Source organism: Pleurodeles waltl, chromosome 4_2 (assembly GCF_031143425.1).
Source record: "Pleurodeles waltl isolate 20211129_DDA chromosome 4_2, aPleWal1.hap1.20221129, whole genome shotgun sequence".
NCBI lineage: Eukaryota > Metazoa > Chordata > Amphibia > Caudata > Salamandridae > Pleurodeles > Pleurodeles waltl.
This window is the reverse complement of record NC_090443.1, coordinates 610,340,433-610,354,206: the sequence shown is the minus strand read 5'-3', so window position 1 is coordinate 610,354,206 and position 13,774 is coordinate 610,340,433. Positions and strand designations below refer to the sequence as shown.

At 43.0% G+C, this 13,774-nt stretch overlaps 1 long non-coding RNA gene across 1 annotated transcript in view; it reads right to left on the bottom strand.

The window, feature by feature from the left end:
• Window positions 1-2,461: 2,461 nt before the first annotated feature.
• Window positions 2,462-13,774, bottom strand: part of LOC138294194 (uncharacterized) — a 65,797-nt gene continuing 54,484 nt past the window's right edge. Inside the window, exon 5 of the long non-coding RNA XR_011203258.1 lies at window positions 2,462-2,730. This is a non-coding gene — a long non-coding RNA (uncharacterized lncRNA). The remainder of the gene's footprint in view (window positions 2,731-13,774) is intronic.

Below are 13,774 nucleotides of genomic sequence, written 5' to 3'. Positions count from 1 at the left end.
TGGGAACCGCGACTTTGCAGCTACTCCGGCCCCTGTGCACTTCCGGCGGAAATCCTTTGTGCACAGCCAAGCCTGGGTCCACGGCACTCTAACCTGCATTGCACGACTTTCTAAGTTGGTCTCCGGCGACGTGGGACTCCTTTGTGCAACTTCGGCGAGCACCGTTTCACGCATCCTCGTAGTGCCTGTTTCTGGCACTTCTCCGGGTGCTACCTGCTTCAGTGAGGGCTCTTTGTCTTGCTCGACGTCCCCTCTCTCTTCAGGTCCAATTTGCAACCTCCTGGTCCCTCCTGGGCCCCGGCAGCGTCCACAAACGCCAAACGCACGATTTGCGACTAGCAAGGCTTGTTGGCGTCCTTCCGGCGGGAAAATACTTCTGCACAACTCTCCAAGGCGAGAGGGATCCGTCCACCAAAGGGGAAGTCTCTAGCCCTTTTCTTTCCTGCAGAAACCTCAGCTTCTTCTGTCCAGTCGAAGCTTCTTTGCACCCGCAGCTGGCATTTCCTGGGCATCTGCCCATCTCCGACTTGCTTGTGACTTTTGGACTTGGTCCCCTTGTTCCACAGGTACCCTAGATTGGAAATCCACAGTTGTTGCATTGCTGGTTTGTGTCTTTCCTGCATTATTCCTCTAACACGACTACTTTGTCCTTAGGGGAACTTTAGTGCACTTTGCACTCACTTTTCAGGGTCTTGGGGAGGGTTATTTTTCTAACTCTCACTATTTTCTAATAGTCCCAGCGACCCTCTACAAGGTCACATAGGTTTGGGGTCCATTCGTGGTTCGCATTCCACTTCTGGAGTATATGGTTTGTGTTGCCCCTATCCCTATGTTTCCCCATTGCATCCTATTGTAACTATACATTGTTTGCACTGTTTTCTAAGACTATACTGCATATTTTTGCTATTGTGTATATATATCTTGTGTATATTTCCTATCCTCTCACTGAGGGTACACTCTAAGATACTTTGGCATATTGTCATAAAAATAAAGTACCTTTATTTTTAGTATAACTGTGTATTGTGTTTTCTTATGATATTGTGCATATGACACTAAGTGGTACTGTAGTAGCTTCACACGTCTCCTAGTTCAGCCTAAGCTGCTCTGCTAAGCTACCATTATCTATCAGCCTAAGCTGCTAGACACCCTATACACTAATAAGGGATAACTGGGCCTGGTGCAAGGTGCAAGTACCCCTTGGTACTCACTACAAGCCAGTCCAGCCTCCTACACCTGTGGTCCCTCCTGTGGTCCAGACTGACAATTCGTGGTGGCCTATTCTCATAAGGAGCAGGGTCAGTAATGATTTCCATAAGGTGAGCCTCTGTCTAGAGTGACATACTGGGTGAAAAAGATGGGATGGAATGATCCCTCAAGCAATTGGCAGAGGTTAGATTGTTTACAAGTATTCCTCTCATCACCTTTCATGTGTTATTATGCCTTAAGTCGCGAGGGTCATGATCAGATTTTGGGGTTCATTCTTCTGATCACCTTTTGTGTGTTTTTATGCCCTCAGTGGCCAGGGGTATGACCAGATTTTGGGGTTCACTCTGAAAAGTTAGGGTTCTTATTCCTTAAGGTGGGCGACTTCCCATTGCAAATAATAATCCACTTTCTTACAGATGTTATGCCCTAAGTGGCAAAGGGTATGTCTAGGCCTGGATCCCTTGCTCTCTACCCAAAATTGAAGCTACACCTCACTGGCAAAGTTTAATGAGGCTGAAAACAGGCTTGGGCTGCCTATGATCCCTTCTGGATGGGACCTAGTCTCGCAAATTGGGATGAGAAACAAGGTTCCCATGAGAAACAAGGTGAGTACTGATTTGCATAAGGTGGGCCTCAGTTTAAAGTGGCACAGTGGGCACAAAATGATGGTACAGAATACTCCCCAGAGTGATTGCCAGTGGTTAGACTATTTGCAGGCATTCCTTCCGTCACTGTTTGTGTATTTAATACCAATGTACGACCCATGGGGTGCACCCTTGATGCAAAGTAATGCAAAGCACTGTTTGTACTAAAAAGGGGCACTTCTGTAGCACAAAAAACGTTTGCACTTGAGAATAAATACCCAATTAAGTCTTTATGACTCTTTGCAGCAGCACAAAGTTTTGATCAATCTTCCCTCTGGTGCCTGAGGAAGAAGTGACCTTAAATAAAGCGTTAAATCCATGTCCTAGTTCAAGGGAAGTGTGAAGACGCAAACCTATCATATCCAGTTTCTTGGATAGATAGATATTTTCTTGCTATACAAGTATTAGGGTATTTGCTCTTAGTGATAAATTGTTTGCTTAAATTCTACTGGTAAACTGGACTGGAATGCTGGATGATCAATAGGCATCGTACCAATAAGCTAACATAACTCAATTAAGATTTATTTAAAAAAAATGCAAACCATGCAGATCGGATGACACACAGAATTTGAATGCATCAATTTTTATTTCTAGTGTATAATTTCCTTAAATTGTACCCACTGTTAATATCTGGTTAACTTAAATAAAAATCTAAAAATATAACATTAAAAAATATACTTTTTTCCAAAGTCTGAAACAAATGTTGCTCCCACATTCGAGTATTTCTCCTCTCATTCCGAAGTATGGGTTTCACGCTTGAAAAATGTTTCTTTTCAGTACCACTCTAATGTCTGCTTCCAGGCAGTACAGGAGCTCCTTTGCCCTTTACAGCATGTCTCATTGCGGCCCGGAAAGTGGAATAACATTCATAATGAAGGGCCTAAGGGACAAAGAGATATACATTTACCACTGATGGTTTATTTACACTTTTGGAGTACATTCTGGTTATTTCGATATTCATAAAGGATTCATATAACAGTTGAAGTTTCATTCAAAGACGCTTTTGTATATCTAAGTGTCACAGGAGGCACGTGTAATCACCCCACAAATACTGTAATTGCATTTATTAGAGTATTTTTCTCCAGAGCGAAAATTTCTCCACCAATTTTGAGGGTGTACCACACCAGAGAGGCAAATGTGCTCATGCCCTTGACTGGAGAAAATCTCCTACTGTACCCTTGGGGGACATGTGCCTTGCAAATATTTGTCAATACTCACAAAATCACAAGTTTGTTTGTTTTCAGCTACTTTCCAGGATATACCTATCCTTGAAAGCACAATCCCTGGCCCTACGCACAGGGATGTAATATTATATGTGAACAAACGGCTTTGCAATTGTAAATTTACATTTATAAACTAAGCTGTCCGACCTAGCTACTCAAAGTGTTTTGCTAAATGGCCACTAGTATGTAGGTTTTATATGCAGTCTACACGCATCTTCATAAAGTGCCTAGAACCAGAGCCTGGTCGGCATGAAGCTTGATTTCTAAGCTCCATTTGTTCTTAAAGGCTGTGACCTTTCTGCTGGAGAACTTCCCTACAACAAAGGCTGCAGAAGTCCCCTTCAGCTTTATCTAGTATCTAAACAGGATCAGCATATTGCTCTTGGCAGAGTTTCTGCTCTAATCTCTAGAAATTCCAAATTTTAGTTAGAGAAATAGGAAGCTTGACTTAGGTCAAAGTTTCGATTTATAAAATTGATGTTGCTTGTGGTGGATATCCTGTTTTTTAATCTCATCTGCCAGTTGCCAACTCAAATTTGCAACTAAAATGCAATGTTTTTGGAAAATGTAAAATAAATGCCTGATATCTTCAGCAGAAAACTCAGAAAGGTGATTTTATGCTCAACAGCATTTGTGCTACAAAACGTGTGCCGTATTCATCAATGTATTTTTTAGTCTGTGAAGTAGTTCTCCTGTAGTAATACTTCAAGTACACATAGATATGATTCACAAAGGTACTGAAAGATATCACAGTCTACGCAGTGCTTAATTTGTAAATAACAACGTGCCGGTGCCCAAGGCTCTCCTCTTAAAGACTGGCGGCTGTAATTAACTGTGGTAACATGGAATACTGAGGCGGCGTAATCCTGAAGCCTCTTCAATCCATTTAAAGCTACTACTTTCGCTTTCAGCTCACTCTTGCAGCTTTCTACTTTCTCCCTTTATGACGCTTTTTCGTTTTTCCCTTCCTCCGTATTTCCCATATGTGTTTTTGCTCGCAGCAAATTCTTGAGGCAAAAATAAGTGCCGGTGCTCAGCACCGGAAACAACAAGAACAAATTAAGCACTGAGTATACGGTTCTCCTACCATTTATGGGCAGAGCTTTCTGCCAGGAATGTGAACGTATAGTTATAATTGTTTTTTTGTGCTAACTGTGGGAATGTCAATGGGGAGAGGCAGAAATATGGGAAGATCTATTACAGATTACAGATAAAGGGAAGATGAAGGACGGGCACAGGGAGTTACAACTAAATATAAAACTCACATAAAAATATTGTATTTTGCTATTCAGTAAAGTGACAAATACCATCTACGCCAGTAGAACTGCAGCCCAATTTACCTAAAATCTAATCTAGCCAAGCTATGCAGAAAGTCACATAGCCACTCGCACTTACTGCGAAGGTATCTCACACACACACACACGCGCGTGCGCAAGGAGTAACCCATTCAGCACTCCAGTCTGTGGCGGCCCATCAGCAGCTGCACAGTGTTTAGTCAGTGCATCTCGAAAGATTACAACTTCATCCGTGGATTGCAAGTATTGTTGTGCCACGGCTACTGTATTCATTCTAGGTCTTGTGGTTCCATTCTCTGTACGACATTATTTGCTGTACAATATATTCAACATGTAGTTGACAGGATATGGTCAATGCAACTATTGTCTCAATTTGTCGCATTTACAGAAATACTTGTATTATGTGTTGTTTTATCACATGTTGAAACACAGGAGCTTGGCATTGATAGATTATGCGTACACTGCAAAGGACTCCCCACGCGTCATGCACATTTACCCCACTGTTTAGCCTCTGGGACTTTAGGTCTTCCTGATTCACATCAGACGTCCGGCGTGAGCAAGATGTCTTTGCCACTGTGGCAATTTAACACTCACAAAAAGTTCAGTGTTAAACCAGCCACAATGTGTATTTGGAAGCAGCCCCATTACATGTACACCAACAGCCACGGAGGCTGCACCGACCAGTAATCACCTGTTGCCCTCTCCATCATTCTTGTGAGCCATCATGAGTGAATTTGAGGGTAACATAGCTTCAGTAAGGAAAGTAATTCCGTGTGCAAGGGTGAAGTTTGTTTATATGGATATCTGACAAAGGTTGAAAGGGGAAGTTCCCTGTGCTACAGCTTTGTTGTCCATAGCCACCTGCTGGACAAAGGGCATGTGGGAATATCAACCTGTATGGGACAGAGGATTCGGGTATTGGACTAAGTGTGTCTTTAACACAACTACCACAGCAATAATAATATCATGTCCTGGTATGAACATGAACTAGAGGGCATATACACTCACGAATCATCTGTTTTCTCACCATTCCTTTTAAGAAAGCAGCAAAGATGAAAGCTGGGACTATTGGGACCAGCAGTGAAGAAGGCATAGAGCTTTAGTCTCTCAGCAAGAACAAGAATCCAATACCATCAACGAGGGGGAGGACGAGGACACAAACACGGAGAATGCACCCGTTCAAAGAGAGGCATAGGCACAGATCAAGAGATTCTGGGAAGAAGCCAATGACACAACAGAGGAGGCAGTAGATGTGAACACTGCATGGCAGAAGTAATCAGAGTAGATCTCCCCATTGCCAGGAGGAAATATCTAGAGTGATGTGTCAAAATTGGGCCCTTGGTCAACAGGGCCTAAACCCACCCTCTTCCCCAGTAAGCAGGCTTTCTCCACAGCAGAGCCTACGGACATCTCTTGTCACTCATACTGAGAGAACATGCCAGGAAGATTAGGAGCCGAGGATGAGATGCACACTGAACACCCCTGAGCCCTCTCATGTCAACCCAATTGTGCCCCGCAGTATGTCACCTTTGCTGATTTCTGTGAGGCCACGAGGCAGCTTCTGGCTGATCAACACGAGCTCTGCAGGGGGGATGAAAATGTCGTGGCAGCAGTCAGGCCCCATTACACAAAAACGAGGTACTGTTCCTCAATAATGATAAAGACTGCATGATGGGCAAGGAGCCTACACTCAAGAGGTGAACTCTATAGGTTATTTCAAGGTGCCTTCACACACCCCATTGGGATGTCACATGCTTCATCATAAGGCATGCTCCTCATACGACCAGCACTGCAATGTCTACGGGCCCCTGAAGGATCATTTTGTCAGAGATCTGATGCCGTATGATGAGTGGTCAGTGTGTGGGTCTCATACTAGGGCAGGGTTAAATCAGGTGTAAAGCATCATGCAAAAGCAAAAAAATGTGTGATTAAGACCAACTAAGGGAGCCAAATCTTTTTAAAGTAATGATTCTCTTGATGGAGTTAAAAAAACACAAGGGTTCAGGGGTCCACTGTAGGGAAGTAATGTACCCACATGGCCTCAAACACTTATTTTGTATTACAAGGTCAACATATGTTGTGCCTATTGGCCCAAAAACAAGGATCCATGTTGCTTCTTCAGCATCAAATTGACATAAGAACATCCTACAACTAAAAAGCTCTGGACCTGACAGGTGTGTCCCTAGAGGTGATACCTGTAGTTAACAAAATAGGACATATATATGAATGTCTCACCTGCAAATGGAAAGAATAAAGAAAAATAATAAGGAAGGAAAAGCAACAAAAGTAATCTTGCTGTATTTTGTACATTCAGTCGAGGCATATATCAAGTGAACTTCATGATAACAACATGCACATGCTGAAAAAGATGGCATGCAGTTGTTTGCCATGTGGTAGATATAGTGACCAAGTGAACACGGCACATAATACAAATAAGACAGGACTTAACAGGCAGAACAAAATGACCATGTGCAAGCATCATCAAGTGTCAAGCGCAAATATGTGCAAGTGTCACACTGGGGATTGGCACTGCCTATAGTTTTTTAGGCGTCATAAACCTTATCCAAAATATTGTCAGGAAATGCCCCTTAGGTAAAAACGAGGCTAGCGTGCTGCTGCTAGCTGTAAGGGAAGTGAAAATGCAGACACAATTGGTAAGGATGGGCTCTAGAGACTCAAAAGTGCGACCCAAAAACCAACAATAGTACTCACAGGTCCGGAGCACACCGAGCGCTGGCGACCTACCCTTCTTGTCTCACCTGAAGAGGTCAGAGTGAGGTGGGAGGTTGCATTTTAAAGGAGGTAACTTTGCACCGAATGTCTAGCAGGTGTGTAACATGGCGCATCAGTGCTGCTGATGGCCGTGCTAGAGCGGGATTAATGGCAGCCACTATAGACTAGAAGAGACCACTAATCAAAGTGGAAGGGGCACCAGCGCCCGTTGATCAATGACCCTCTCAGTAAAAATTAGAAAATGTACCTGAGAAGGTCAGAGTGGAGAGAGTGGATATATATAGAAATTGTAGCTCTGCACAAAATAAATGGTAAATGTTAGAGGCAGTGTTTGAAGCCTCCTGGGGGAAGTTTATTGCAGGAACTCATGGCGGCCATCTTGAACTAGTGGGGGGAGCGCCACTAATAAAAGACAAAATAGGTACAAAAATCCCATGCACATATTGGTATCAATATAATTTGTGTAACATGTTGAAAATAGCATCCACCTAAATGCAGGTGAACACATGAAGAACTCAGCATGTAATCTATGTAGAGAGTGTGGAGCAGTGCTGCAGAGTCATTAATGGTGATGTTGGGCAAAGGCTTGTGAAGGCCGTCTCAAGCTGATGAAAAGAACCTCGGTGACCAGAGTCAAAAAGGCACAGATGCAGATACACATCACTGACCCAGGTAAAGTAGGCACAGATGCACCATTGATGTATTAGTCTTATTGTGATTACGTAGCTATATAAGGACAGGGCGTAGAGCAACCAAACATAGATGGGTTAAAAACGTAAACCTGTGGATGACCCAAAGCTGGAACTTCCCAAATTACGTAGATCCTATGTGGGAATTATAATTCAATAATACACAGAACTGTTAGGCAGAGATTAACACAGGGGCTAAGTGGGCTCTAGTATTGGGGAGAGTTGAGGTAAAGTAAAGGTGACTCCGTCTGTCTCTAGTGTAGCGTGATCAAGCTCAGGCATAAGGGAACACCCAAACATGGAAAGACAGGATACAGTCACTATAATGATGGCACTTTGAGAAGGAGTTCTGCATAGTACCACAAGGTGCTGGACATTATACTTCAGTCCAAGGGATTTCATCATTAAGCCCAAATTTGTTCAAAGATAGTCAAAAGATCCAACGGTGTTCCATCTTAAAGAGGGTAGTATCACTCCAGCTCTGGCTTGCTTGAATAACTGTTCATATAAGATCATCAGGAGAATGTTGAGCAGTAGAGACATTTTTGCATGTCTTGTTTCTCCCACATCGTGTGGTACTCCAGTGCTCCAACATCCTTATTTTAACTGCTCGGGTGGTCATCCCCACATAGTGAAGGCCACAGGGACAAGTGATAACATAAATGCAGTTCTTCCTGTTACAGTTAGTGTGATGCATGTGTTTCCAAACAAAATAGGAGTTGAGTGTAATTGTTTAGAATGTTGTGTGAGACAGCAAACGCGACAGGAGCCACAAGGATAGTGTCCCTTAACAGGGGGAAGAAACCACAACGTTTTCTGGAGCATTATCTCTGCTTCTTCGGGGTCTGGTATGAACAAGGAGATCCTGTAAATTCTGGGTTCATTTGAAAGCAAAGCAGGGGGGGCGTGTTCAGTGAATCTGTGTTCAGTATTGTCCAATGTTTGTTGATGATATTCTTAATCTTGTTAGAATTAGGTGTGACTGTAGTAACACAGGTAAGTATATCATCAGTTGGTTTAACAGTTGTCTCTAGGATGGCCTCCCTGTGATTAATCCAAGCTTGCTTCTCAGCCTGTTGAATAATCTTGGTCAAATAGTTTCTGAAGGACAGGTTTTTGCTCAACTCTCCTGCTTGGGTATCATAATCTAATAAAGAGCTGCAGTTTCTGTAGAGGCAAAGAAACTTACTGTAGGGTAAATTTTCTCCTAAGGCCCTCAGGTGATGACTGTCAAATAGCAGAAGACTTTTGCAGTCCATGCTTTTCTTGTATGTCTTGGTCTGAATTGTACCCCCTTCAATCCTGATCAAAAGGTCCAAAAAAGGGTATCTCTCTGTCAGAAGATGTTAAAGTAAATCTGAGGTAAGGATCCAATGTATTAATCCACCCATTGAAAGCCTGACATGTAGTAGTATCTCCTTTCCAAAAGACAAGAATGTCATCAATGTATCTTCGCCAGGAGATAATATTGTCACTGTATGGATTGTTATTTGAGAAGATAAATATTTCTTCAAATGGGCCACATACAGGCACGTCAGGCTTGGGGCGAAGGTACTGCCCATAGATGTGCCCTGTACTTAATTATATAATTGGTTGTTGTATCTGAACAAAATTGCTCTTCGAGGTCAAATTAGCACATTCCATAATGAAATTAACAGGTATAGTAGATGTCCAAGTTCCTGTTCTTGGCAGGGTCTCTATAACGTCCCGGGTGGCATCTTGAGGAATGTTAGTATATAATGCTTCCACATCTAGAGATACCAGTAGGCTGATTTCCTGGGGTTGGTGTTGTTCATGATCAAATTCAAGACATCCCTGGTACCCATTAAAAAGGAAAGGGTCTTGTGGACCAATGGTTGGAGATAACGATCAGAGAATTTGCTCAGTGGTGCAAGAAGGGATCCAATGCACAAAACAATAGTACCTATGGGTGTAGGGTACTTGGCTTTATGTATTTTGTGCAAGATGTAAAAGTATGGGATGACAGGGCAGGTATTGACTAGGAATTTGGCTTTGTGGTTAGAAATCTATTTTTGAGTTTCAGCTGCCATGACCATGGATTGAATACTCTTGGTCAAGTATGTGGTTGGATCATCCCGTAGAGGATAATTGTTCCTTTCATCAGCCAATTGGCAGTGAAGTTCATCACCACAATTGCTCCACCTTTATCAGCTGGTTTGATGATAATGGAGGTATTATTAGTCAAAGTAGTGAGTGCTCTGTGTAGTTCAGTGAACAAGTTGTTGTAACGTTTGGATCTGTTCAGACGTGTTATGTCTTTTAGTACTGCTTTCTGAAATGTGAGAACTTCACTAGGTGTCATGGCAGCATTAGGTGTAAACTTGGATGGCGATCTTAATTCAGAATCTTAATCCAGAATCTTCTGGGTCAGGACTCGTCTTTATCTGAAAGAAGGCTCGTAGGCACATTTTCCCAAAAAACTTCTGGAGTTCGCTTGTGAGACAGAAGGGATCCTCCTGTGGAGTAGGTACAAACCCTAAGCCTTTCTTCAGGACTCTGGTCTCGGCCTCAGACAAAGTAGTGTCAGATGGATTGACCATTATTTTCTCTTGTTCATCTGACTCTGGGTTTCCAGTGGTTGCCAGTGCACCTGTTGATAGCCTCCTCTTCTTCTGCCTCTGCCTCTGCTCCAGCCTCTGCCTAAAAAAGGTTGTGGAGCTAGTTGAAAATAGGGTTGCAAAAGTTGAGAGGGTAATTGGAAAGCCGGGTGCTACATAGATGTTGGTCCAGAGAAGGCATGTATAGGATACCCACATAGAGGTGGATTTTGGGTTTGTCCCATCTGGCGATTGTTGCTGCCTCATTTTTTATTGCTTGATGTAATGCTTGCAGAGTGAGCTGACCTCAGTGAAGTGTTCAAGCCATCGTCCAATGACTTATCACCCCCTTGTGAATGATACTCCTCAGAGCTGTATGGGAATACTTTCTCCTTGTCAAAACCTTTTTATATCTTTCTGCAATTTTGATATTTTCTGTTGCATCATGTAGTCTTTGTGTTCATTCATCTGGATGTTTATTTCAGCGAGTCATGAATTAAATGCAGTTATGCTAATGCTTATTTTGAGTGCATTTTCCACAATATTAATCTTGATCATTAAGGCATCCGAGCACCATTTTGCTGTGTTGATGATCAAAATAAGCCAGTTGAGCGTACATTTCCACACAACCTGGGACCATTCACATCTGAACATGATGTTTTCCAGAAATAGACGTGGCGCTGTTGTAACTATCAAAACATTGGGTCCAATATTGGCCCTAAGATATTCATCATAGTGGCCCTGTGCATGGCAATTTTGATCTGTTGTTTCCGCAAGGCAGTCAAGGCTCACAAATAGGAGTGGGTTGACAATGCTTCTTCAACCCAGGACAGCAGTTAACAAAGCTTTGTCTGAATTGGGGGTGGTATTTCAATTATTTTTCAAAAATGTTGGTATTTTTTTGTAATTCTAAAATTTCTCTGGCACTTTAGGACATTTGTTTGCTTAATTTCCCCAATTGGACAGTGTAAATATAAACCTTTCATATGACATTCACAAATGTTTTTTTTTCTTTTGCTGAACCCTCAATAAGGTGTCACTCCCTCCTTGGACTGGGGCTCTATTTTAGTTTATCCTCCCCTTCCCAAGGGCAATTTACAGTCTATCTTTTCACACCATCTCAGAACCAATGCCCCATTTTCTTCATTTAGATAAATATTTAATATTGGAGACTTGGATCTGGTTTGACTCCCTTAAGAATGAGTGGAAATTCCTGGAGATGGATGTGTTTGTGAGATGATGCTCAGTTGAATGCCACATGTTCAAGACTTGAACATATTTCACGACCTTTCTCATGTGCACCCATCTTCAGTCCAAGGCACACATGAGATGTCACACAAGCGGAAGGTAGATGCAGTTTTTTGTTTTTAAATTGTTAACAAAATAAGTATTTACATCCATATTCTGTGGCAGGAGGGTGAACTCAAAAGCAGAGATGTGTTGTGTGAGGATGGGGCAGTGACTGGTGGGTGAAGTCTTCATGAGGGCTTCTGCTCAGACCTATGGAAAGGTTATCTGTGCACCATGCCAAGTAACACGGGTCCCGCAATAGGTTGAGGATCAGGTTGTGCATTGGAACCCGGTGGGTTGGTGGGATCTAAAGGTGGTCGTTTTCCTTCAGTTGTCTGAGTTGCCTAACAGCCCTACATCTTGAGAAGAGGCCCGGTGAGAGAAAGCCTGAACAATCTGCATGACCATCACACTTGCATCCTTCTTCTCTGTCACCCAGAGATGTTCCTGGTGTAACTTAATAATGTCCTGGAATCACTTATATACATTTTCCAAGACCGTTTGGGAGGTCTTTCAGGAGGGTGGAAATGTGCATGATGCCAACCTATTTCATGGATCTCACAAAGGACTGTTGTTTAAAGAACTGATCCGCACACTCCCATTACAGCTCTTGCCCATTCCAACCCCCTCCTTTCATGCATGGCCAGGTATCTGAGATGGCCAACTTGAAGGTAAATACCTGGGAAGCTGTTGTTCAATGGGTGGGAGGTTTGCTTCATTTGGAGTTTTATTTCTTTGAAAGAATGGAGAGAAGACTAGCGTTCCACCTGGGGAGGCAGCTCAAGTACCTGCTGGCTGAGGGATGAATGTAGGTGAGGGCTGTGTAGTCAGTACTATTATCCATGGCTTTTTGCTGGTGCCTGAGGGAGTGCAATCAGCAAGACTGCCCTATGAGGGAGACTGCTGGCTGGCAATGAGGTGATCTTTGAGGAGAATACCTTCTTGGGGCCAACAATCATTTTTTTCCTCTGCAGTGTTGATGGCTAGAGAGATGGCCGTTTGCAGGAGCAATTGGTTTTCTCTGGTGATTGCATGCCGTCCTTTTATTGAGGATGGAATAACATCCTCATCAGGTTGAATGTTCTCAGGTGCTGCAAGGAAGGTGAAATTACAGGTTCAACTTTCACATTTGAGAGGGTGGCAAGACAGTGTACAGGACAAACAGAATATAGAAATATCACAACTCAAATAGTCTGAAACCACAGGAATATATTCGTCTTATGCTCTGATTAACTATTTACAGAGTTATGTCCTGGATGACAGCTACTGGGAAGGATGGTGTTAGGACGAGGCATTGATGTGAAGTGAGAGAGTAGATACTGTGAGAAAGGACACATCAGTCTATGATTGGCTACATAGGTGACATGGGTGTATTGAGTGGGTGACCGGAGACATAAATGTACTTAGCAAGACTATTATGAATTGACATGGATGTTGACTTACTAGGCAGACATCAGTCATCCATATGGTGTTTGAGGTGAGACAATAGGACCACGAAGGCAATGAAGCAGCAGGGAGGTAGTGCAAAATAGAACATCCCATATTGGTAATGAGAATATTTTAACCCAGGACACCTATAATATGACTATGTAATGAGGATAATATCTTGGCTGACAAATTAAATTGATGGCAGTGCTAAGCTACTAAAATCAAAGATGGACACTTCTCAAGAGTGTCGTCATGACAGTGAGGCATGTCTGACTTGGTGCTAGGGATGCTTTGGCGTGTTGGTCCTGGCTGTGGCTCTGCCTTTGGAGGGGCTGTTGCTGCTGCAGCTGTTACCTGTAATGTAGCGGGCACAGAACAGCAGAATGGAAAGTTAGAAGGTGTGACTATTCATATTTCTGGGGAGCAGGCTGTGTGTGAGTGACGTCTGCTTGTATGTGAAAGGGGAGGGGTTATTTGATATTTGTGGACAGTGTGATAAGAATTGTGAATCAGAATCTAGTTATTGCATAGAGGTGTACTGGTTTTACCAGGCCGGAAATTGAGATTCCTTTGAGCAGACAGACCATACAGCACATCAGCGTGCGTGGCGAACAGGAAACGCTTATTTAGGCATTTACACTACCTGTGATCAGCTCCCACCGGGCCATCTTCTCTCCTGCACTGAGGTTATGTAGAAGCAGACCATTT